The 26,196-nt window shown below is 41.9% G+C and overlaps 1 protein-coding gene across 1 annotated transcript in view; it reads left to right on the forward strand.

Annotated features, from left to right (window-relative positions):
* The first annotated feature begins 1,171 nt into the window (after nucleotides 1-1,171).
* Nucleotides 1,172-26,196, forward strand: part of SV2C (synaptic vesicle glycoprotein 2C) — a 436,269-nt gene continuing 411,244 nt past the window's right edge. The window contains exon 1 of the mRNA XM_073680145.1: nucleotides 1,172-1,556. The gene's annotated coding sequence lies outside the window, so the exon portion shown is untranslated. The remainder of the gene's footprint in view (nucleotides 1,557-26,196) is intronic.

Genomic DNA, 26,196 nt, shown 5'->3' on the forward strand with positions numbered 1-26,196 from the left:
TGTTACCTGTACTAACATGATTTGTCGGGGGAGAGTCGGGAGGATCCCATACACTTTAGATGTCAGCCTAGCCTGCCAATATCAGCAGTTTCAGCAGATGTAAATTTAACCCCCCCATACACATTAGACTAATGTTGGCCACAACTGCTGATATCGACAAGTCTGGCCAACACTCTAAGTTGTATGGATGCACCAGCCAACTGATTGTTGGGGAAGATGTTGATCCAGAAAGTTTGGACTGCTCATAGCTTTGTTCTCCTGGAAATAAGCCGCTGTCTGTTGGCGGCTTTCGCATAGAGAACACAGTAGCGCTTGGCTAAACGAAAGCTCATGTGTAAGGGAGAGATGGCCGAGTTGGCTGCCGACTGAACAATCTGCCAAAGCATCGTTTGGCCAACAGCCATCTAAGTGCCACGCTGAGGTTTATCGCGTTTTTAACTCTGCGTAATTTTGCTGCTTCAAAAATGCAGCGTTTTACAGCACCAGGAAAGTGGATGGGATTTCTAGAAATCTTATGCCCACTGTGCTTCTTTTTTATGGTGCATAAACTGATCTGCGGTGCATTTTTCCAATCCGCAGCACGTCAATCTCTTTTGCGGGTACTCTGAGTTATCTGTGTGGAATATCCCCACAGACTTACATTAGATGCAGAAAACCCGCAGGTAAAAAAAAAGCACATTCGGTTTTCGTCGTATACGCAGCGTCAAAAACGCGATAAAAAGGCAATTAAAAAAAAGTGCAAGTAAAATATGGTGCAGAAATTCTGCGGCATCAAAAACACCGTAAACACTGATCGTGGGAACGTAGCCTAATGTGTATAGCGGACTTAATGTATATGGGGGCTCAGACCAATTTTATCATCTGTAAGATGAGTCCGACTCGTCAGAACTCTGTGTGCGTAAAATCCAGCTTAAAAATAAACTCATTGCTGCTTTGTGTTTGTAAAAACCAGTTAAGGAGTTTGAGTTTATTCGATAATGGGAAGTTCTCATGGCCAGATGTGCAAAGCCTTAATAAAGTTGTATGGTGGGTAGCCCTAAGGATTTCGCTCTAGTCATAGTGAAGTATTGGTTTCTATCAGTCAATACCCCAGATAAAGCACAGAGACGACCCAGGAGGTGCAGTCTATTCTATTCTCTCCTCTTCATACATTGTTATTCAAGCAAAACGGATAACCCCACACGCCTGCATTCACTCCACCCCCACAGCTGCTCCAGGCTGCTTCCCACTATGAGCTGGGATTGCCCACTCCACTCCCAGCGTTTCAATTATTGATTACACACAAATCTTCCCTCCCTGTTCATTTCATCTGTACGCCTTTACCTCTCATCTTATTCAGAACAAAAAGCATGTGTGTATGTGTGCAAGACACTTTCTTCCTTCTTTATACTTCTTATTCAGCACTGCAGCAGAATAGAACTGCAGAGTAAGATCCACCCAATGTGCTAGTCAGTCTTCCCTATTTGGTGGCCCGTTCAGCACTGAGAAGCGGACAGCTCCCTGCACTGAGAAATACACTACTGCTGAGAATGAGCGACTAGGAGCAGGTGGACGAGGTAAGCAGGGTGCACAGACTGACAGATACTTTCACACTTCTCCATCACTTATCATTAGGACGCTTACACTTTCCCGACACAACACGAGATATCCGAATTTGCATGATCTTGGTAACTTTTTGTGTATTTAGACAGATTTACTATTGGTCTAGAGGTAACTTGCTTGTGTCGTGTAGAGAATGCATAGAAAGGACTACAATGGTTTATTCCTAGTAGAATTCAGATTTTTAGTGGTTTTGGAGAATTTTGGTTCACTTATTACAATGTATAGAAACAGAGTGAAACCTCTTGGAGATGACCTCCCTGATTTACGTTAAAAATCGGTCTTCTAAAAGAAGATAGTCGGTATGCATAAAAAATGAAAATCTGGTCTGGATAACAGGGTGGTCTTCTGGAAGTGGTGTTACTGTATTTAAAACCTTACCTCTACAGACTTATTGAATGTGCTCCTAATACTATTCTTAAATGGTGTGTAAATTTCTCTAGAGTTTTTTTTTTAATATAAATGGATAGACGTTAGCTAGGGGAGTGTTTATGGGGGCAGTTGATTTTTTGGACTAATTTAGTTGAAGAATACTACAGTCATCTGCTGCTTACTGAGAACAATAGATTGCATTAAACCACACGGCCAACGTCTGTGCAATATAATTCAGATTTAGTGTCTCTGTAATGCATGGATTAATCTACGGACTGTGCGTAGTGCTAGGTGCAGTAGAAATGATGAGTAGTCGTCATTATGGTGTTGCACCCTCACAGTTAATCTTGCATCAGGAAACTTATTGCAGTCTTGTACTTAGCTCAAAGTGCAGGAAGCATGCTGCAGAACTAGCGTGCCTTCACTCTTCACTGCCTCGGCTGCCTGCAGAGCTCTGCTCTCAAGGTCCCTCTGGTAAAATAGGGGTTAAACAGGACCTGCTGGTTCTGCGGAGTCTGAGTCATCCACGGGAGCTGTCATTTGTCAAACAACTGCACAGTGAGCCAAATGCAGAGTGTCAGGGCAAACAAAATCTCATTACCAGAATCAGTGTGCGTCAAAGGGTGCGCTGTGATTGATAGTGGTCGCTCTTCCTTCAAGTGGTAATAAAACATGGACCGGCTGAATTAAAACACTGATAGCGATAAACAGTTTTTGGACATGCACAGGATAATCTGCAGTCAACTGCAGTGCAGAGTGAGGAGGATAACCAGGAACGTGGATAGTAAGGAGGGGAGTGGGGGGGGGGATTCCTGTAACCGGCGGCGTCTTACTGGAACAGTCACGTCTACGATAATCAAAAAGTTGACCATAAATTTTAGCAGCTACTCAACTTCTAAGTTGCCGCAGTGATCTGATGGCAAGAAGATATATATATATATACATACATATCAATCACGATATACAGGGTGACCTCAGACATCAGGAAGGGGGTCATCATGAATATAAGTCAAGCCCACATGTCCCATTAGCATGTGATGAATTACGAGCGTGTAGACTTGGCGTCTTAGATTTTCCATTCTAGACATTCCCTTTTACCATCAGATCAAATAATTATAAATTAGATTATACACCCAGTGTAGTCTTTTCTTCTAAATGACTAGTTAGCTGTGATCTCTGCAGCGCGTTCATAGCCTTTACCACTGAGAAAATTATGGTTTTCACAGTCACAATCTGAAGACGGGAACAAGTCTTGCAGCCGCATGTTATGAACATTTTATATACAAAGATCCATTCTGCATAATAAATACACTATCGCTGTTCATATATCCCTATAGTCTGCCGCTTAGCTTCCCTGATATTTCTTAGGGCTGAAAATGAAGTTTTACTAGCTTTGTAGGCAGACCCAATCACTCCTCGCACTCATTGTTTGCCTTTATGGTCATTAAGACAAACAGTTTTCTCTCATGTTTATCACTAGATTCAATGAGTCCATTAATGAATCTATGTATAATGCTGCCATGTTATAAAATAGTCTGAAATTTTACGTAGAGCTTGTTCGGAGGCTTCTAGTGCTCTAGACCTAGCCCGGAGACTATATAGATTACGTCATCGGTGGAAGCATCAGACTAAACAAAAAGCTATTCAATTACTGTATATCTGTTTGCAAACACAGGGAAATGAATCCAATAACCACAAATGATTTTATGTATGGAGAGCCATTTCCATCTGCTGTGCTATGCGGCATGGACTGTAGATAGGCCAAACAATTATATTTCTAATAAGTCGACGATCATTGGTAATAAAAAAATAATATATTTTATATTGGTAACTAATTATAACCTCAAAACTACTTTCCCCCTAATTTGGAGTTATACAGTGCAGTATAAAGTGCCAATCTATGTGACCCAGACTGCGTATGTCCATAGATTATCATTATATGGGACACGTCAGACATTGCGTATCCATATATATGGGATTGCAGCGCAGTGGACCCTATTATTTCTCACTCTGCTGAAAACACTAAATCGGGCTAAGGAAAACAGAGATATGTTTGAGAAATTGGTGCAGATATTCTTTACATATAAATTTACACAAAAAGTCTACAAATTTCTAGAATTTACAGATGTCCTTTACTTATAAATTTATCCAAAAAAAATTGCAAAATTTTGCGTATTTACTTAGATGGGGTGCAAAGAAGCTCATCATACAACTACGACCGTATAGATCATGTCTCTTAGGTTGCGGATTGCAGATTTTTTGGTTGTACAGGCTATTTGGCAGGAATGTGGATTATTTGTTCGCTATAGGGTGCTTCCCTTGTCTAATCTCATTTTCTCTTCTGTCATGTAATAGAAAGTGGGTGGAATTATTGAGAAGGAGATAAGTCCCCTCACTTCTGTTCCTTCCCTTCTGACATCCATGACATCTTTCTAAGGTTTTACAAGCTAGTAGGAATGTACGAGACATCATATAGCATAATTGAATCGCAGCAGACTAATGATAATTGCATTACTAGATTGGGACTATTAACCGCCATTGAGACTGGAGTGTTTAGTGGCGTTGGCTTGATGATGAATTCCCAGTCGCTGTGACTCCTGCATCACATCATTCTGCGATACTACACTGTACTGCAGAGAAAATGTCCACAATTCTGGATTGTATCATAGATTGCTCACACAGCAGTCCTATGGACAAAGCAGGTTCTATGGAGACTCGAGCGCGGAAGTCTCGGTATTCAAGAAGAAGCTTACATTGCTGATCGCTGCTCAGTCCATCTTCTCAAGAGGTTCAGAAACTGTAACATGGAGAGAATTCTGAGGATACCATTTAAATGATGGTAAATGTACAGAAAATGATGTGCATTATGGAGAAATATGGAGGGAGAGCATTATATGGGTGTGCTGTATGGCATAATGCCAATAATTTCTTAAAGCACCACTCCAGCGTTTTTTTTATTGCAGCACTGGAGTGGTGCTTCTTATCTAAGATCCCTGCCCCCGGACTTATACCTACCCGCCGCCGTATTCACGTTCTATCACCACCACTACGGTTGGTCTCCAGCAATTTGTGACTTGTCAAATCCCTCCAGTGTTTGCTGGGCGAGCCAGAGGTCACTTTTCAATACAAGACCATGAGAACCTCGTTCTGGCTCTCACAGACTTCAATTGAGAGCTTGTGATGTACTGTAACTTCTGACTTCCGGCCTGTCAGACATTGGGGGTCACAAGATGGTGGGACCGGAGCAGCGCCAATAAAAGGTGACTAGGTAATGGATAAGTATAAGACTGGGGTCAGAGATCTTAGGTTAGAAGCACCACTCCAGCATTGGAAAAATACCTCCAAAAAACACCTGAGTGGTGCTTTAAGGGATACTAACATGTCTATTAGAGTTGCTTATTGTTAATGAGAATGCATTGATCTGAGGTGGGATTAATAGTGTTCCTTGGTGGTCACCATAACACAAAGAAGGAACTGGATTGTGTATGGACTTTCTTGGATTGAAATGATAGACATGCAATTTAGATAGTTGTCCTCTCTTTTGCCTGATAGCTATTCGTTCTCACCCTCAGTACACATGTTCATCTCAGCCAAGGTGTGAATAAAATAAAATGTAGAGCTGGAAGGACAATAAGCGCAATAGGGTCTTATCTTGATAGGTGTGAATGAAAAGAGGTCAGTAAGCCACTACCAAACATCTCTGATACTTAAGGATCAGGCATGTTGAAAGGAAACAGCCCAATCTTTATTTCCGCTGACATCTGCTGTCCCGGGAGGGTCAGGACACTACCATGCACATTAGATGGTCAACCATTCCCAACAAGATCGGCAGGTTTGACTAAAATTAATCTAATGCTCAGAGCTGGCTTAATCCTAGGGATAATTACTCCCAATCTCCTTGTAGTAAAGCAATCCAAAAGTTAACTAGTGAATTGCAAGATATTTCTGTGAGCTTTTCAAGCTATTTATCTACATTTATTGCAATAATAGCAGTTATCAAAATAATGGTTTTACCAGCTTTCTCTACTGGAGCCTTTCCAGGCAGAATGTGGTGATGTGTGGGCCTCATTAGTGGTCCATCAGTGTATATGGAAGAACATTCAGTAGAGAGTGAATCACATATGCTATCTGACAGGAAAACTTTGCTTCCCTGAGAAATCGGCAAAATTATAGCCATAGACTGCTATAGACATTGTATTACAACACTATAATTCAGAGACTGCACAGAGCAATAATACAGTCACGTGCTTGAGCCTAAAGGCCTACGCAACACGAAGGATCAGCATATGGTGATTCTGAGATCAAGGAAAACGCACTACACTTTGGAACATTTTTTGATATTGTCTAAGGCTAAATGTCTACATTGAAAGGGAATTTGTCAACAGGTTTTTGCTACTTAATCTAACTGTAACAAAATGTAGAGGCAAACACCCTGAACACAGCGATGTGTCACTTACTGGGCTGCTTGCTGTAGTTTTTATCAAATCATTATTTTATTAGCAGGAGATTATCACTAGAGGACTAGTGAACTTGCTGTCAGGTAGTCCAACCACGCCCCTACCACTGATTGGCAGCTTTCGGCCAGTGTACATAGAAAGCTACCAATCAGTGGAGTGGGTGGGGTTAGGCAGAGCTCAGCATTAAGAGAACAGGTAGAGCTGCAGCAGATAAAAGTGACTGTATCAAAACTGCATCAACAAGTAAAGTAGGTAACACATGGCTGGAATCAGGGTCTCTGTCTCTACATTATGCAGCTCTGAGATGGGGTAGCAAAACCTGATGACAGATTCCCTTGAAAATTATGATATAGGTATACAGAGAAACATCTCTTTAGAAAAACCTTTCCTTTTTCTAGACTAGATTTCCTGTGACAGATTTCCACTTCCAATATATACAGTATATGCTTACTGGTTAGCTCCCCTGGAAGACGTATATATGCATGGTGATGGGTGTGTAATTACACTTCACAGTTTACTCCACCTTTTCCTAAAATTCTAAATATCGCAGCTATTTTGTACAAAGCATCTTTTGAACAGTTTAATCCATTCATGGCTTGACAGGAGATCAATATCAGTGGAATTTGTGATTTGTTCTTTTCATCATCCTCCCAGAGCTGAGCCTCTCCTGTTCTTGTCTTAATTATTTGCTTAAATTTAGATAATTGCACTTTGGGACCTTTCTCCCTTGTGGCATCAATGCTGCCCTTTATAATTTTGGCTAATATTTTATCTATAGAAAACTGGTGTTGGTAACAGCTTGTAGTTGATATGTATTATATATAGGACAAGTTGAAATAAAACCATATATTGTATATTAGGAAATGCAATAATTCTATTAAGGGGGCTTTTCATTAAGGTGTTTACACTAGAATTCTTGCATAAAACACCTTTATAAGTCGCAATATTTTTAGACACCATAAAAGTTGAACAAAAATATTGCAACTTTAGGTGTTTTCACGCAAGTCTCATCCAGCTACACCAATATGGGCATAACAAGGGCGGATCAAGGAGTGAGATGGGATGCGGCTATGCTTGCTTGTCAAATTCATGAAAAGTTATGCCAATTTTTAGATGTGACTCCAGTACCTGACTGTAGCAACACCTCTGTCAGTGGCGCATGCCAGTTAAGAGATGCCATGTGCCTCTTAATAAATTAGGCCAGGTGTGCGCAATTAATTTTCCTGAGGGGCCGTGACTGTTGTGGGGGGCCGAACCAATAGGCAGAACCAATATATTATCACTTAATATTGTGCAGAATTAAATATGCTGACAATCCCCTATATACAGTATGAGCCCTGACACAGTCTCCCTATATACAGCGTGAGCCCTCACATAATCTCCTGTACACAGTGTGAGCCCCCACATAGCCCCCATATAAAGTGTGAGCCCCCACATAACCACCTATATACAGTATTTTCTTCCACATGGCCTCCTATATACAGTATGAGCCCCCACATGGCCTCCTATATACAGCATGAGCCTCCACTTAGCCTCATATAGAGAGTATGAGCCCCCACATAGTCTCCAATATATAGCATGAGCCCCCATATAGCCTCTTACATACAGTATGATCCCCCATAGCCTCCTATATACAGTATGAGCCCCCACATAGCCTTCTATATACAGTATGAGCCCTCACATAGCCTCCAATATACATGTAAACATCCCATACACATATGAAAGAGAAGACAACCATGCTCATCCATTCCCCCAATACCCCTGTCTTCTGTGCTCATATATTCAGCATGAGCCCCCACATAGCCTTCTATATACAGCATGAGCCCCCACATAGCATCCAATATACAGCACGAGCCCCTACATAGCCCTCTATATTCAGCATGAGCCTCCACATAGCCCCCTATGTACAGTGTGAGCCCCCACGTAGCCCCCAATATACAGTATAAGATCCAATATGGACTCTTATATACAGGATGAGGCCCACATGGCCTCCTATATACAGTATGAGTCCCCAACTAGCCTTCTATATACAGCATGAGCCCCCACACAGTCCCATATATTCAGTATGAGTCCCCACATAGCCTCCAATATACTGTATGAGTTCCCACATAGCCTCCTATATGTAGTATGCGCCCCCACATAGTCTCCTATATACAACATAACCCCACATATAGCCTCCTATACTAAGTACGAGCCCCCACATAGCCTCCAATATACAGCATGAGCCCCTACACAGCCCCATTTATTCAGTATGAGTCCCCACATAGCCTCCTATTTACAGTATGAGCCCCTACACAGCCCCATATTTTCAATATGTGCTCTCACATAGCCTCCAATATACAGCATGAGCCCTCACATAGCCTCCTTTGTACAGCATGAGACCCTACATAGCCTCCAATATACAGTATGAGCCTCCACATAGCCCTCTATATTAAGTATGAGCCCCCACATAGCCTCCTATATACAGTATCAGCCCCCACATAGTCTCCAATATACAGTATGAGCCACCATATAGCCTCCTACATAAACTATGATCCCCCATAGCCTCCTATATACAGTATGAGCCCCCACATAGCCTTCTATATACAGTATGAGCCCCCACATAGCCTCCAATATACATGTAAATATCCCATACACATATGAAGGAAAAGACAACCATACTCATCCGTTCCCCCAATGCTCCTGTCTTCTGTGCACTGAGTCTCAGCAGCAGCAGCGCAATGAAATAACGTCACTGTGTCTACTGGCTCAGTCGCACTCTCTGATTGGTAGAAGAAGGAGCCTGTGGTTCTGCCCTCCACCAATGTATTCACTACTGTCTGTATCATGAGGATGCAAATAGCAGTGATAGCGGGCAGCGGTGGACGAGAGGCAGTGGAATTGGTATGGCATGTGGGCCACTGTTTTCAGCCCCTCGGCTGTCTAAGTTCGCGGGCCGGAATGGAACAGCCAGAGGGCCAGATGTGGCCTGCGAGTCACAATTTGCCTAGGTCTGAAATAGGCGCATCATACTTCAGTGGGCCTGTTCATTAAGACTGGTCTTCCAAAACAAATAAAACATTGTTATATTAAGTTCATGAAGCCATATCAATGAATCTGCTGTGTAGCTATTACTATGAAGGCAGAGACTTGATCTAATATGCTGTCATATCCAAGGACAAATTATCCTCCATTAGTTGAAACTGTCAGATGATCAGTAATTATGCCAGGTTAGAAGAGCTGACTTAGAAAAAAATAATGGCCACATGCTCAATAAAAGTCTAGAACAAAATGGCTCAATCGATCCCAATACAGCACTATTAGCTTTATTGGATTTATAAATATATATATATATACAGTGTATATATATATATATATATATACAGTTATATGAAAAAGTTTGGGCACCCCTATTAATCTTAAGCGTAATGTTTTATAAAAATTGGTGTTTTTGCAACAGCTATTTCAGTTTGATATATGTAATAACTGTTGGACACAGTAATGTTTCTGCCTTGAAATGAGGTTTATTGTACTAACAGAAATTGTGCAATCTGCATTCAAACAACATTTGACAGGTGCATAAGTATGGGCACCTCACCAGAAAAGTGACATTAATATTTAATAGATCCTCCTTTTGCAAAAATAACAGCCTCTAGTCGCTTCCTGTAGCTTTTAATGAGTTCCTGGATCCTGGATGAAGGTATTTTGACCATTCCTCTTTACAAAACAATTCCAGTTCAGTTAAGTTTGATGGTCGCCGAGCATGGACAGCCTTCTTCAAACGATCCCACAGATGTTCAATGATATTCAGGTCTGGGGAATGGGATGGCCATTCCAGAACATTGTAATTGTTCCTCTGCATGAATGCCTGAGTAGATTTGGAGCGGTGTTTTGGATCATTGTCTTGCTGAAAGATCCATCCCCTGCGTAACTTCAACTTTATCACTGATTCTTGAACATTATTGTCAAGAATCTGCTGATACTGAGTGGAATCCATGCGTCCCTCAACTTTAACAAGATTCCCGGTGCCGGCATTGGCCACACAGCCCCAAAGCATGATGGAACCTCCACCAAATTTTACTGTGGGTAGCAAGTGTTTTTCTTGGAATGCTGTGTTTTTTTGCCGCCATGCATAACGCCTTTTTGTATGACCAAACAACTCAATCTTGGTTTCATCAGTCCACAGGACCTTCTTCCAAAAAGAAATTGGCTTCTCCAAATGTGCTTTTCCATACCTCAGCCGACTCTGCTTGTGGCGTGCTTGCAGAAACAGCTTGTTTCGCATCACTCTCCCATACAGCTTCTCCTTGTGCAAAGTGCGTTGTATAGTTGACCGATGCACAGTGACACCATCTGCAGCAAGTTGATGCTGCAGCTCTCTGGAGGTGGTCTGAGGATTGTCGTTGACTGATCTCACCATTCTTCTTCTCTGCCTTTCTGATGTTTTTCTTGGCCTGCCACTTCTGGCCTTAACAAGAACTGTCCCTGTGTTCTTCCATTTCCTTACTATGTTCCTCACAGTGGAAACTGACAGGTTAAATCTCTGAGACAGCTTTTTGTATCCTTCCCCTGAACAACTATGTTGAATAATCTTTGTTTTCAGATCATTTGACAGTTGTTTTGAGGAGCCCATGATGCCACTCTTCAGAGGAAATTCAAACAGGAGAACAACTTGCAAGTGGCCACTTTAAGTAGCTTTTCTCATGATTGCATACACCTGGCTATGAAGTTCAAAGCTCACTGAGGTTACAAAACCAAAAAAGTGCTTTAGTAAGTCAGCAAAAAGTAGGTAGGAGTATTTAAAACAAGAAAATGATAAGGGTGCCCATACTTATGCACCTGTCAAATTTTGTTTGAATGCTGATTGCACATTTTCTGTTAGTACAATAAACCTCATTTCAAGGCAGAAACATTACTGTGTCCAACAGTTATTACATATATCAAACTGAAATAGCTGTTGCAAAAACACCAATTTTAAGAAAACATTAAGCTTAAGATTAATAGGGGTGCCCAAACTTTTTCCTATATTATGTGAACTTTTATATATTAAACTTTTTCCTATTATGTGAAAAAGTGTTTGCTCCCTTTCTGATTTCTTATTCTTTTGCATGTTTGTCACTTAAATGTTTCAGATCACAAAACTAATTTAAATATTAGACAAAGATAACACAAGTAAACACAAAATGCAATTTTTAAATTAAAGTCTTTATTATTAGGGGAAAAAGAAATCCAAACCTACAGGGGCCCTGTGTGAAAAAGTGATTGCCCATTAAACCTAATAACTGGTTGGGCCACCTTTAGCAGCAACAACTGCAATCAAGCGTTTGCGTTAACTAGCAATGAGTTTTTTACAATGCTCTGGAGGAATTTTGGCCAACCCATCTTTGCAAAATTGTTGTAATTCAGCCACATTGGAGGGTTTCCGAGCATGAACGGCCTTTATAAGGTCATGCCATAGCATCTCAATTGGATTAAGGTCAGGACTTTGACTAGGCCACTCCAAAGTCTTAATTTTGTTTTTATTAAGCCATTATGAGGTGAACATGGTGGTGTGTTTTGGATCATTGTCCTGCTGTATAACCCAAGTGCACTTCAGCTTGAGGTTACAAACAGATGGCCGGACATTCTCCTTCAGCATTTTTTGGTAGACAGCAGAATTCATGGTTCCATTTACCACAGCAAGTCTTCCAGGTCCTGAAGCAGCAAAAGAGCCCCAGACCATCACACTACCACCACCATATGTTCTTTGGATGTTGTTGTGGGGTCTTTTGTGACCTCTTGGATGAGTCGTCGCTGCACACTTGGGGTAATTTTGGTCGGCCGGTCACTCCTGGGAAGGTTCACCACTGCCCAATGTTTTCACCATTTGTGGATAATGGCTCTCACTGTGGTTTGCTGGAGTCCCAAATCTTTATAAATGGCTGTATAACCTTTTCCAGATTGATAGATCTCAATTACTTTGTTTCTCATTTGTTCCTGAATTTCTTTGGATCGCAGCATGATGTCTTGCGTTTGAGGATCTTTTGGTCTATTTCACTTTGTCAGGCAGGTCCTTTTTAAGTGATTTCTTAATTGACAACAGGTGTGGCAGTAATCAGGCCTGTGTGTGGCTAGGGAAATTGTACTCATCTTCCAAAAGATGTGATAAACTACAGTTACCGTATTTTTCGCTTTATAACACACACTTTTTCCCCCCCAGATTTGGGGGGAAAATAGGGGTGCGTCTTATAATGCAAATATACCTTACCGGCTGCGGTGGTGCGGGGTTCCAGGGTCGCTGCTGGTGGCGGCAGCAGAGGCAGGAGTGGGGTGATGCTGCAGACCCCTTGCCAGGAGGAGGGGGTGTTCGGATATGCGACGCTGCGGGTGTTTGTTGGTGCTGAAGCTCCGCTGACATTTTGAGAAAGCCCGGGCCCCCCCATGGTATACAATGCAGTGGACTCCGGGAAAATGGCCGCCGTGGTTTTGGTCTTTCTCTAAGAGTAAAATAGAACAATGGATTATTGTGATATGTCTTTGACCATTTCTGACCATTAGTATTGCATGCAAACTCTCCAGACCTATTATTCCCCTAATCCCATTGGAAACAGGGACTCCAACCTTTTTTTTTTCGTCAGAACTAAAGATGAGTGAAGGGATTTGCAGGAACCTCATCCAACAGAATGGTCAGTTTTCAGTGACCGCTGGACAGGAGCCTTGTGAACCTCCTTCTACCTGATAACATCCATGGCTCCTTTTTTTATTAGTTTGCTGGTGTAACGTCATCTTAGGGGGGCACACATGCCAGGCTAGCTAATCAAGAGAAGTCACTTATGCCAGAAGTTAGGTTACAATTTGCATGGCTCCGGTCCAGCGGCCACGGAATATTGTCCTGACCACTGGCCCTGGGTCCTGTGAATTTATTCGCTTATCTCTACTTAGGACCATTCAGCCAAACATCAAAACTCAAGTAATTAAGACAGTGGCTTAAAATACTAATTTGAACTTATGATCCGAATTTTCTGACCTGTAATAATAGGGCAGTTACAATAAAAAAATCCTCTATTTCAATAAAAATCAGGGACTCGTCTATTTTATATTACGGACACTGGGAAAAATCCCTCTTTCTTAAGGACAGACTGTAATAAGCGTTCATCCACCACATCACAAGTCTATCAGTACTCATTTAAGGTCCATTTAGATGGGCCGAAGAAAACTGTATGGGGAAAAATAGTCGTTCAGTCCCTATACAGTTTACATATTGTTGACAGCATGTCCTTTGTTAACACAGGAGGGCAGCAAAAATTTTGAAGGCTGTACGAGCTATCTGTACAGCTGGCAAACAAGTGTTTTGCTTATTTGTTGGCTGATATTTACACGGGCCAATGATCGGGAATTAGGAACCTTACAAATGCTTCTTTGGCTTACTATCCTATGGACCTTTGTAAAGGTGCCTTTAGCAACCTTGGAAAATATCATGCTTCGAAGGGCCAGATTTCCACTAAACTCTACTCTTGAGGATTTTTTTATGTAACATGCTAGTCAGGCCTTGTTCACATTTTAAAAAAATGCAACATCATAGTAAAAGGATGAAATCCAATAGAACATAATTATTTTTGGGTAACATGTCAACAATCACAATTTTGCGGGACTCTTCTATAAAATGAATCAGGCTGGCAGCATTTATGCAAATTTGCATTAAATGAGGGGTTTCTGTGCATTGTGTGGATGTTCACTGCTGGGACGGGACAGGGAAAAGGCTTACAATTTAAGGGATCAAATATTTGTAAGTACACTCTAGGCAAAACTTAATCACTATGGTATGTCAAGTACTGGGCCTACCCACAGTGTATCAGTTGTGCTTGGAATGTTCCTTTGAGGACATACGACGAGCTGGGAATTCTCAAACCATCCATTTACTGCAATGCAAACAGTTGACAGCACAATATAATAAATTAGCAAAGACATAAGAGATGAAGGGATGGCGCAGAGTTAAAAGCAAACGTGCACCACTTTGTTATCTATAATTAAAGTATTGATAAGACTCCCCAGAACTTATCTCGGGCCTACACACGCATGTGCTTTCATTGAACATGTAATTATTACGTCTTTAGTTACATAACAGTTGTATTTTAATGTGCTTTTAAACATTTGGTTTTTTTGTGTATTATTAACGCATCCTCAGAGGAAACGAATAAAGAGAATATAAAATGAGCTCGTCCAAGGACATGAAATTAAATGTTCTTCTAGTGATTTATGAGGTTTCATTAAGAGGCGTAATAGAGCTTACAGTAAATGCAGATACAATCAGTGACCTGTCTGCTGTCCTCGGTTTCGTTTTTATGGACCCTCCATATACAGTCATGGCCAAAAGTATTGAGAATGAGACAAATAGTAATTTTTCCAAAGTTTACTGCTTCATTTTTTGTAATGGCAATTTGCATATACTCCTGAATGTCAAAGAGTGATCAGCTTAACAGCAATTACTGTACTTGCAAAGTTAATATTTGCCCAGAAAATGAACTTTAACCCCCAAAACACATTTCAACATCATTGCAGTCCTGCCTTAAAAGGAGCAGCTAACATCGTTTTAGTGATTGATCCATTAACACAGGTGTGGGTGTTGATGAGGACAGGGCTGGCGATCAATCAGTCATGATTAAGTAAGAATGACATCACTGGACACTTTAAAAGGAGGCTGGTTCTTGGTATCATTGTTTCTCTTCAGTTAACCATGGTTATCTCTAAAGAAACACGTGCAGCCATCATTGCACTGCACAAAAATGGCCTAACAGGGAAGAGTATCGCAGCTACAAAGATTGCACCTCAGTCAACAATCTATCGCATCATCAAGAACTTCAAGGAGAGAGCTTCCATTGTTGTCAAAAGGCTCCAGGGCGCCCAAGAAAGACCAGCAAGCGCCAGGACCGTATCTTAAAACTGTTTCACCTGCGGGATCGGACTACCAGCAGTGCCGAGCTTGCTCAGGAATGGCAGCAGGCTGGTGTGAGTGCTTCTGCACACACTGTGAGGCGGAGACTCTTTGAGCAAGGGCTGGTTTCAAGGAGGGCAGCAAAGAAGCCACTTCTCTCCAGAAAAAACATCAGGGACCGACTGATATTCTGCAAAAGGTACAGGGAGTGGACTGCTGAGGACTGGGGCAAAGTCATTTTCTCTGATGAATCCCCTGTTCGATTGTTTGGGACATCTGGAAAACAGCTTATTCGGAGAAGAAGAGGTGAGCGCTACCACCAGTCTTGTCTCATGCCAACTGTAAAGCATCCTGAAACCATTCATGTGTGGGGTTGCTTCTCAGCCAAGGGAATCGGCTCACTCACAGTCTTGCCTAAAAACACAGCCATGAATAAAGAATGGTACCAGAATGTCCTCCAAGAGCAACTTCTCCCAACCGTCCAAGAGCAGTTTGGCGCCCAACAATGCCTTTTCCAGCATGATGGAGCACCTTGCCATAAAGCAAAGGTGATAACTAAATGGCTCATGGAACAAAACATAGAGATTTTGGGTCCATGGCCTGGAAACTCCCCAGATCTTAATCCCATTGAGAACTTGTGGTCAATCATCAAGAGACGGGTGGACAAACAAAAACGAACAAATTCTGGCAAAATGCAAGCATTGATTATGCAAGAATGGACTGCTATCAGTCAGGATTTGGTCCAAAAGTTGATTGAGAGCATGCCAGGGAGAATTACAGAGGTCTTGAAGAAGAAGGGGCAACACTGCAAATATTGACTTGCTGCATTAACTCATTCTAACTGTCAATATAACCCATTGGTACTCATAATATGATTGCAATTATATTTCTGTATGTGATATAAACATCAGACAAACACTAATAAAAACCAGAGGCCAGCAGATCATGTGAAAATATAATTTTGGTGTCATTCTCAAAACTTTTGGCTATGACTGTATACAGTACATCTTCACCAAAAGAATGGAATTCCTAACACTTTTATAGCATGTAGGCACACATTTCACAGGAATTAAAAATAACTATATTTAATAACCCTCGCAAATAAAATAACATGATATTTATAAGCTCTTGACTCTTATGAGTTCTTCCCAAAATAGTAAACTATCCCCTATATTATGGATTGGGGATAACTTACTTATCGCTGTGAATCCAACCTCTAGGACTCCAAATGACCTGAGAACGGAGCATTGAAACCCAGGAACTGGGCCCTCCAGTGCCACCTTTTGCATGAAGCAGTAGCGTGCATGCTCGATATTGGTTCCATTTTTTTTCTATAGGATTCCTGAAAATAGCTGATTGCCGCGTGGACCCAGCGGTTGGATCCCCAGTGATCAGTAAGTTATTCCCTTTTCCATGGATCGGGGATAGAAACATAGAAGCATAGAAAGGTAGAGTTGGAAGGGACCTCCAGGGTCATCTGGACCAACCCCTGCTCATTGCGGGGATTCACTAAATCATCTGAGACAGATGTCTGTCCAGCCTCTGTTATTATGAGAATAACCCCTTAAGGTACTTGAAAGGGGTATTCCTATTATAAACATTATTAGAATATCTTAATATTATAGAAAGAAACCATTCCTTGACCATTATTAACTTACTATGATGGAAAGAGCTTCCTCTTGTCTCTCTCTTTGACTGGGACCACAGGACTAAAGTTCTTACATAGTTATATAATTTGAAATGCTTGAAAATAGACACATCCATCAAATTTAGCCAAGGGGTGGAAAGGATAAAGATACGGTATTTTTCGGACCATAAGACGCACTTTTTTCCCCCAAAATTGGGAGGAAATTTGGGGGTGCGTCTTATCATCCGAACGTTATGGATACTTGCGGTGGTGGTGGATCAGGGGTGCCCTCCCTCCTTCAGAAACGAGGTGGCAACGGCAGCAGCGGTGATGCAGAGCGGCTGGTGGCAGTGTTGGGGTGTCATCGGCGTCAGGCAGTGAAGGCTTTCCGGTGTGTGCGGCCTTCTTACTGAGGCTGCGATCTACAGGAAAATGGCCGCCCGAGCCGGCGCATGTGCAGACCGAAAGCTCCGGCGGCCATTTTACTGTAGATCACATCTTTAGGAAGACGGCGGCGGCCACCGGAAACCTGCACACGCCGCTCTGCCTCACCGCCCGACGCCGCTCACAGCCCGGCACAAGCCCCAGCCCTGCACAGACCCGGCACAGGAACCAGCCAGACTTAGGGCCCGGCACAGGCCCCCCCAGCCCTGCACAGGCCCCAGCACAGGCTGTATAGGCCCCAGCACAGGTAGCACAGGCCCCCCAGCCTTGCACAGGCCCCAGCACAGGCAGCAAGGCCCCAGCACAGGCAGCACAGGCCCCCAGCCATGCACAGGCCCCCGGCCCGGCACCAGCCAGGCTAAGGACCCTGCACAGGAACCAGCCAGGCTAAGGGCCCCGGCCCTGCACAGGCGCCCAGCCCTGCACAAGACCCTGGCCCGACACAGGAACGAGCCAGGCTAAGGGCCTCGACCAGGCACAGATCAAGGCACAGGCCCCCAGCCCGGCACAGGCCCCCAACCTGGCACAGGCACCCGGCCCAGCACAGGAACCAGCCAGGCTAAGGGCCCCGGGACAGGCCCCAGCCAAGCTAAGTTCCCCAGCTAGGCACAGGCCCCACAGCATCTCACCTCTTCTGATGCAGCCGCCGGGTTCCTGAGGGAGGGAACCTGCGATCCTGCTCCACCATAACTCCCAGCTGCTGGAGCACCGACTTCCTGAAGGAGCCTGCCTCCTGTGACCCTCGCTCCATCACCTCCCAGGTAAGATACCTTACCTATTCAGACTATAAAATGGACCCCCATCTTCTACAAAAAATTTTTTCCTATTTGCCACCTCAACATTTGGGGTACTTCTTATGGTCCGGTGCGTCTTATAGTCCGAAAAATGCGGTAATTGGGTTCAGGTATCTGTAGTGCATGATGCAATCTTCCCATTAAAGCAAGTTTTCCCTCCTTATTAGGGTTGCTTGCCAACCGTCCAGAAATTCCAGAGAACCCCTAAAAATGGGGCACTTTTTTCCCTGTCCTTTAAAAAATTTAAGGCATCCGTGTTTTTCTTGATGCTGAAGAAACTGATTTCTTTTATTTCTTTATATTAGAATTATGGGTTGTAGCCATGTATCACTTATAATCATAATGATTTATTATAGCTTTACAATGTGCCTGTAAAAAATATTGTCTGACCTAGATTTTTTGATAAGCTGTCCAGAAATAATAAAAAGTCAAGTTGGCAATCCTACTTCTTATCCCGAGTGTTGATCAACAGGATCATCAGTCACTATAGGAAGGAGGGAGGGGGAGGTTTAGAAGCTCACCACGTTGCCGGTCACAAAATCACGGTTCAAGCTGGAGTTCATCCTGTGGGTGCCGCTCCCGCTGGTGATCACAGTCATAGTAAGAGGGAAAAGGAAGTTCATCGGCACATCCGACCAGGATATAATAAAAAAGATTTAGAAAAATTAAAACATATTAAAAATTGAAACCTCAAGAAACCTGAATCTAGGTTTCAATTTTTAACATGTTTTATTTTTCTAAATAAAGTAAGCTTTTTTATTATATCCTGGTCGGATGTGCCGATGAACTTCTTTTTCCCTCTTACAACTAGATCATCATTCAGAATTGTATACATTTACATAAATATTTAGGTTTTCTTCTTCAAAAAAATACATCTAAGACCTTTTTGAAACCATTAACAGTTCCCACTGTTTACACTGGCAGTGCATTGAGTTTGTATGACACTATTTACTTTCACACTATGGTCTGTCATTGAGTTGCACAGGCATTGTTCAATTTCACACACGCCTGGGCCACAGGTATTGTTCAATCTCACACTTAGCTCAACCAATCACTAATTTTATTAAACTCTCCTAATAAAAACTACCATCTCAGTGACCAAGATAAGAAGGTAAAACCACAAAAATAAATGAGTTTCACATACTGCTGTACTTGCTTATTTTCACTAAAAGCGCAGCAAAACCTGATAGCTATGTTCACACTAGGCGTTTTTTTCACTACCCATTACTTCCAATGGGTGAAAAACGCTGAAAAAATGCTGAAAGAAGTGACAAAATACTGATCAAACAAAAACCAAGATGTGTGCATGAGATTTCTGGAATCTCATAGGCTTTGCTGGTACTGTAAAACGCAGCTGAAAATTTGCATAAAAAAACGCATAAAAAAACCACTGAAAAAATGCAATGTGTGAACATAGCCTTAGTTGTTTATTCTCAAGACTAGATAAATTTAATTCTTTTAAATGTTTCCACTTGTTTATGATGCAGCGTGCCTCTTATCAGTTTTGTGTCTCTTATTTTTACCTTCTCTAACTCCAGGACATCCTTTCTATGCAGTGGTGCCCAGAACTGAACTGCATATTCCAGAAGAGGTCACACTATCACGTTGTATTACATCCCTGTCCGGCATTTTCATAACTCATTTAATACAGGGCAATATGCTGCTAGCCTTAAAGGCTGCTGATAGACATTGCATGCTCTTATTTAGTCTGTGATCTACAAGTAAGCCCAGATCCTTCTCTATAAGTGACTCTCCTAGTTATACTTTCCCTAGAACATATGATACCCACATATTATATTAGTACCCAGGTGCATAACTTTACATTTCTCCACATTGAAGATTGCCAAGTGGATGACCAAACAATAAGTTTGCCAAGTGGATGACCAAACAATAAGTTTGTCCAAGACAGACTGTAACTTATGAACATCTTCCATAGACTGCACAATACTACATAGTTTGGTGTCTAACACCAAAATCCAGAAACTATTAAGTTTAGGAAACATATGAGTATTTTACCAAATTGTCTTTATTGAAAAAATATATTAAAATTATTTTAAAACATGTACATTTAAACATGGAGTGCATCCGTGAAAGCGAGGATTTTTAGACATGAATAAGGATATTAATAATTTAGATCACCAAATTAACTGATACTAATTAGGAATATACCCCTTTGGTGACTACAGTACTAAATCATCATTTTAGTGCATGCAGGTTGCACTGTCCAGTTTATACAGCTACATAAACACCTATAATGAAAATTGTAGACCTAACTGATTTAAACCCCTACTTGGGGATAAAGTACTATGTGCAAAACATATGCCTTTTTAATCCATATAGACGCCAGTTAACTGCCAGTGTTATGCTCAGAGTTAGTCACGTGCATATCATGTACAGGGTTCAATCAAATATGTAAGTTAATGTGGACAGATAAATACCTGTAAATAGATAATCAGTGCCTGTGCGCTGTCTTCCTCACTGCCCCAACGCGTGTTTTGCTCATATCTTCATCAGGGGGCGTTATCTGTAAAAAGTTTGGTGTCATCTGCAAAAATATAAACATTAATATTATCTTCTATATGATTAATTAATAAGTTGAATAAGAACAGTCTCAGCACTGAACTTTGGGCTACACCACTTATAACCGGAGATCTTTCAAAGTAGCAGTCGCTAACCACAACTCTCAGGGTGCAGTATTTCAGCCAGTTTTAAATCAAATTGCAAACTTTATTTTTTAAGGACTCGTGCACATGGCTGTATTTTTGGTCCAAGTGCGATTCGACAAAACATCAGATAGCACCCTGATAAATGTTAGTCTAGGGGGCTGTGCAAGTCAGATTTTTTCCTCGGACTGTCAACCCTATAAAAACATTATATTATGCTTATAGATCAGTGGTTATTTTAGATATGGTATTAATATTATTATTATTTCAATAAGAAGTGACACCTATATGGTAAATACAAGCTAAATCCAGTCTCAGAGAGCATTACTGTAGATACTGGCTGCAGAGGTAGATTTTTAATTAACTGTCAGAAAGCTATGATAAAATATGGTATACCATAAAAATTCTAGACAAAGAAGTCTCTGGTGAAGTCATTTATTTTATGGCTATTAAAAAAAAGGAGTAGAACATAACAGAGGTGGCCAGCAAACTTACTTTAGTGAATACTCCAGCAGTCAGAATCATGGAAGCATGTATAGTATAAATTTACTATGATGACAGCATTTTCAGAATCTCTCCTGGTGATAAAATTAAGACATTACTGTATTCTCAGCTTGGTAATAAAACCATGGGACCAAAGATGAGCAAAACTCTGAAAATTTACTTTCACCAATGAGCATATTATTTCCTCTTTTAAGTCTGGAGGCTATAATAAGGATTAGGGTTGAGCGAGTATGTTTTGTCCGAGTATGATCGGGCCGAGCTCCGAGTATTTAGAGCTGCTCGGTGATAAGGTTAAATGGCTCCCGTGCGCATGATTTGCAACTGTTTGACAGTTTTATTACATGTGAGGAATGTGTAAGAAATAGGGTTGAGCGAGTATGTTTTGTCCGAGTATGCTCGGGCCGAGCTCCGAGTATTTACAGCTGCTCAGTGATAAGGTTAAATCGCTCCCGTGTGCATGATTTGCAACTGTTTGACAGTTTTATTACATGTGAGGAATGTGTAAGAAATAGACATTCCGCCCATGTAATAAAGCTGTCAAACAGTTGCAAATCATGTACACGGGAGCGATTCAACCATATCACCGAGCAGCTATAAATACTCGGAGCTCGGCCCGAGCATACTCGGCGAAAGGGTTAATAGAACATACTCGCTCAACACTACTCCCATGTAATAAAGCTGTCAAACAGTTGCAAATCATGCACACGGGAGCGATTTAACCTTATCACCGAGCAGCTATAAATACTCGGAGCTCGGCAGAGCATACTCGGCGAAAGGGTTAATAGAACATACTCGCTCAACACTAAGAAGGATTTATATTTATAAACCTATAATGAAGGCAGACCATTCCAAAGTATAATAATATAAAACAATCTTCATTATCTATTGAGAAACATGATTATTAAAAAATTAACAAAAGAAAAAAGGAAGCACATGATGCAGGGGGAGGGAAGAAAGTGTTTTATTTTACACCTAGTTCATCATTAAACAAATAACCTCAATGTGCAATTCTATAAGTAAGTCCAAGGAGCGAACAAAATGCAAAATCGTAGTTACTCAAACATTGATTAAGAAAAAAGCTCATACCTGACATGATGTGATATACATACAGTGGGTACGGAAAGTATTCAGACCGCTTTCAATTTTTCACTCTTTATTTCATTGCGGACATTTGGTAAATTCTAAAAGTTCATTTTTTATCTCATTAAAGTACACTCTGCACCACATCATGACTGAAAAAAATGACTGTAGAAATTTTTATAAAATTTATTAAAAAAGAAAAACTGAAATATCACAAGTTGTGTTGAGCCACCCCCATAGTGTTCGGGTTCGGTTCAGTTCGTCGAACACCGGCATGTTCGTCGAACACCGTTAAAACCAATGGCAGGCAAACAAAAACACATAGAAACACATATAAAACACATAGAAAACACCTTCAAAGGTGTCCAAAAGCTGACAAACTGCTCAAAATACAATAGAATAGAATAGAATAGAGCATCACACATGGATTAGATAGATAGAAACATGTCAGTCACATATATATGAAGTACAGTGACAGTGTTGGTTACTGTACTTGACATTTAGTGCTAAAATAAAGCATTTATTTAAAAAAAAAATTGGCGTGGGCTTCGCCGTAATTTTAGTCTCTAGCGGAGGTTAAGCAGACGGCTGGGGCAGATGTTTGAAGCCAGGGAAGGGGGTAATACCCACAGAGCTTCCCAGACTACTAATATCAGACCCAGCTGAATACCTAGCCTTTACTAGCTATTAAAATGGGGGACCCCCCCAAAAAATGACGTGGGGTCCCCCTATTTTAATAGCTAGAAAAGGCTAGGCAGACAGCTGGGGGCTGATATTAATAGCCCAGGAAGGGTGCCATGAATATTGGCCCCCTCCCAGGCTAGAAACACCAGCCGTCAGCCGCCCCAGAAATGGCGCATCCATAGGTTGCGCCAATTCTGGCACTTAGCCTCACTCTTCCCACTGCCCTGTAGCGGTGGCAGTGGGGTAATAGGGCTGGTGTTGATGTCAGTTTATAATGCCAGCTGACATCAAGCCCAGGTTAGTAATGGAGAGGCGTCTATAAGACGCCCCCATTACTAACCCCATAGTGAAAGTTAAAAAAACACAAACACCCAGAATAAAATCCTTTAATTGAAATAAAGACACAATTTTTTAATGTTCTAAATTAAACTCTACTTACCGTCACGCCCATTCCAGCTGAAGCCAATGGTCTTCTGCAATAAAAGTAAAAAAATAAACCAACCTCATCCTTACCTTTCCATGGTTCCCAGGCTTCAGCTCTGCTACATTGACATGACAGGCTGGATCGCAGCAGAAAGCTGCCATCCAGCTAGCCATGCCGCAGACACTGAGATGCGCAGGCATGCTTGCGCTCCTCAGTGTCTCGCTGTGACGGCATCCAGATGAGCCATCTGCTTAACCTCCGCTAGAGACTAAAATTACGGGGAACCCCACATCAATTTTTTTTTTAATGAATCCTTTATTTTAACACTAAATGACAAGTACAGTAACCAACACTGTCACTGTACTTATTATATATGTGACTGACGTTTCTATCTATCTAATCTATGTGTGATGCTCTATTCTTTCTGTTCTAAATTGTCGGGTACTGATGTATGCCGCTGATGAATTGCCGGCTTTTCATGTTTCACTGTGAGCACTGTTCCCATCGATTTGGGCAATCACTGTAATGCCACAACCACCCTGGCTGTGGCATTACAGTGAGTGGCAGACAATCCCTGCATGATTGGTGCTCTAAATAGCGCCAAACATGCAGGACGGGGACCCGAGCTCCCGCCCGAGCATCGCGCAAGTACTCGGCGAGCTCCGAGCATCTCGAGTACTGAGATGCTCGGGCGAGTACCGAGCAGTGGCGAGCATGCTCGCTCATCACTAATTAACAGTATTACTGTGAAAAAATCCAGTTACGCTTTTGGTGCACGAACAGTTATCGAATATAACCTCGAACAGCCGAATTTTTTGCAAATCGTTCGAGTTCGTCGAACAACTCGAACACCGCCCAAAACAGCTCGAATTTGAGATTGGCGAACAGTTGGAGTCTAACACCGCTCATCTCTAATCACAAGATCATAAGTATTCAGACCCTTTGCTCAGTATTGAGTAGAAGCACCCTTTTGAGCTAGTACAGCCATGAGTCTTCTTGGGAATGATGCAAAAAGTTTTTCACACCTGGATTTGGAGATCCTCTGCCATTCTTCCTTGCAGATCCTCTCCAGTTCTGTCAGGTTGGATGGTGAACGTTGGTGGACAGCCATTTTCAGGTCTCTCCAGCGATGCTCAATTGAGTTTAGGTCAGGGCTCTGGCTGGGCCAGTCAAGAATGGTCACAGAGTTGTTCTGAAGCCAATCCTCTGTTATTTTAGCTGTGTCCTTTGGGTCATTGTCTTGTTGGAAGGTGAACCTTCGGCCAAGTCGAGGTCCAGAGCACCCTGGAAGAGGTTTTCATCCAGGATATCTCTGTACTTTGCTGCATTCATGTTTCCTTCAATTGCAACTAGTCGTCCTGTCCCTGCAGCTGAAAAACACCCCCATAGCATGATGCAGCCACCACCATGTTTCACTGTTGGGATTGTATTGGGCAGGTGATGAGCAGTGCTTGGTTTTCTTCACACATACCGCTTAGAATCATCGCCAAAAACTTATATCTTCGTCTCATCAGACCAGAGAATCTTATTTCTCATAGTCTGGGAGTCCTTCATGTGTTTTTGAGCAAACTCTATGCGGGCTTTCATATGTCTTGCACTGAGGAGAGTCTTCCGTCGGGCCACTCTGCCATAAAGGCCCGACTGTTGGGGGACTGCAGTGATAGTTGACTTTGTAGAACTTTCTCCCATCTCCCAACTGCATCTCTGGAGCTCAGCCACATTGATCTTGGCGTTCTTCCTTACCTTTCTCACCAAGGCTCTTCTCTCATGATTGCTCAGTTTGGCTGGAAGGCCAGGTCTAGGAAGACTTCTGGTGGTCCCAAATTTCTTTCATTTAAGGATATGGAGGCCACTGTGGTCTTAGGAACCTTGAGTAATGCAGAAATTCTTTTATAACCTTGGCCAGATATGCGCCTTGCCACAATTCTGTCTCTGAGCTCCTTGGGCAGTTCCTTTGAACTCATAATTCTCATTTGGTCTGACACGCATTGTGAGCTGTGAGGTCTTACATAGACAGGTGTGTGCCTTTCCAAATCAAGTCCTATCAGTTTAATTAAACACAGCTGGACTCCAATGGAGGAGTAGAACCATCTAAAGGAGGATCACAAGGAAATGGACAGCATGTGACTTAAATATGAGTGTCTGAGCAAAAGGTCTGATTACTTATGACCATGTGATATTTCAGTTTTTCTTTTTTAATACATTTGCAAAAATTTCTACATTTCTGTTATTTTTCAGTCAAGATGGGGTGCAGAGTGTACTTTAACGAGAAAAAAAATGAACTTTTTAGAATTTAACAAATGGCTGCAATGAAAGAAAGAGTGAAAAATTTAAAGGGGTCTGAATACTTTCCGTACCCACTGTATATTATGAAATTGCACTCAACCCGACTTGTAGGTTTTCCTGTACACCTAAACCTCAGATTTCCATTACCAAGATACGCTGGCTCCTGAGATACGATGATATGACCGCTGTCCTAACATCCTTAATTTGCTTCAATGTGCGCACGTACGTAATACTTCTACATATCTGAATCATATGTACAATATTGTGCAGAAGACGCCGTATTGGTTGTGTCATACTTATCACGTGGATTCCATGTAACTAACATATCCGGGCCATTCTTTAACGCATGTGCAGCACTAACACTATTGATGA

This window comes from Phyllobates terribilis, unplaced genomic scaffold (assembly GCF_046119375.1).
Source record: "Phyllobates terribilis strain yellow unplaced genomic scaffold, ASM4611937v1 Scaffold_1__5_contigs__length_1240528914, whole genome shotgun sequence".
In the NCBI taxonomy this organism is placed as follows: Eukaryota; Metazoa; Chordata; class Amphibia; order Anura; family Dendrobatidae; genus Phyllobates; species Phyllobates terribilis.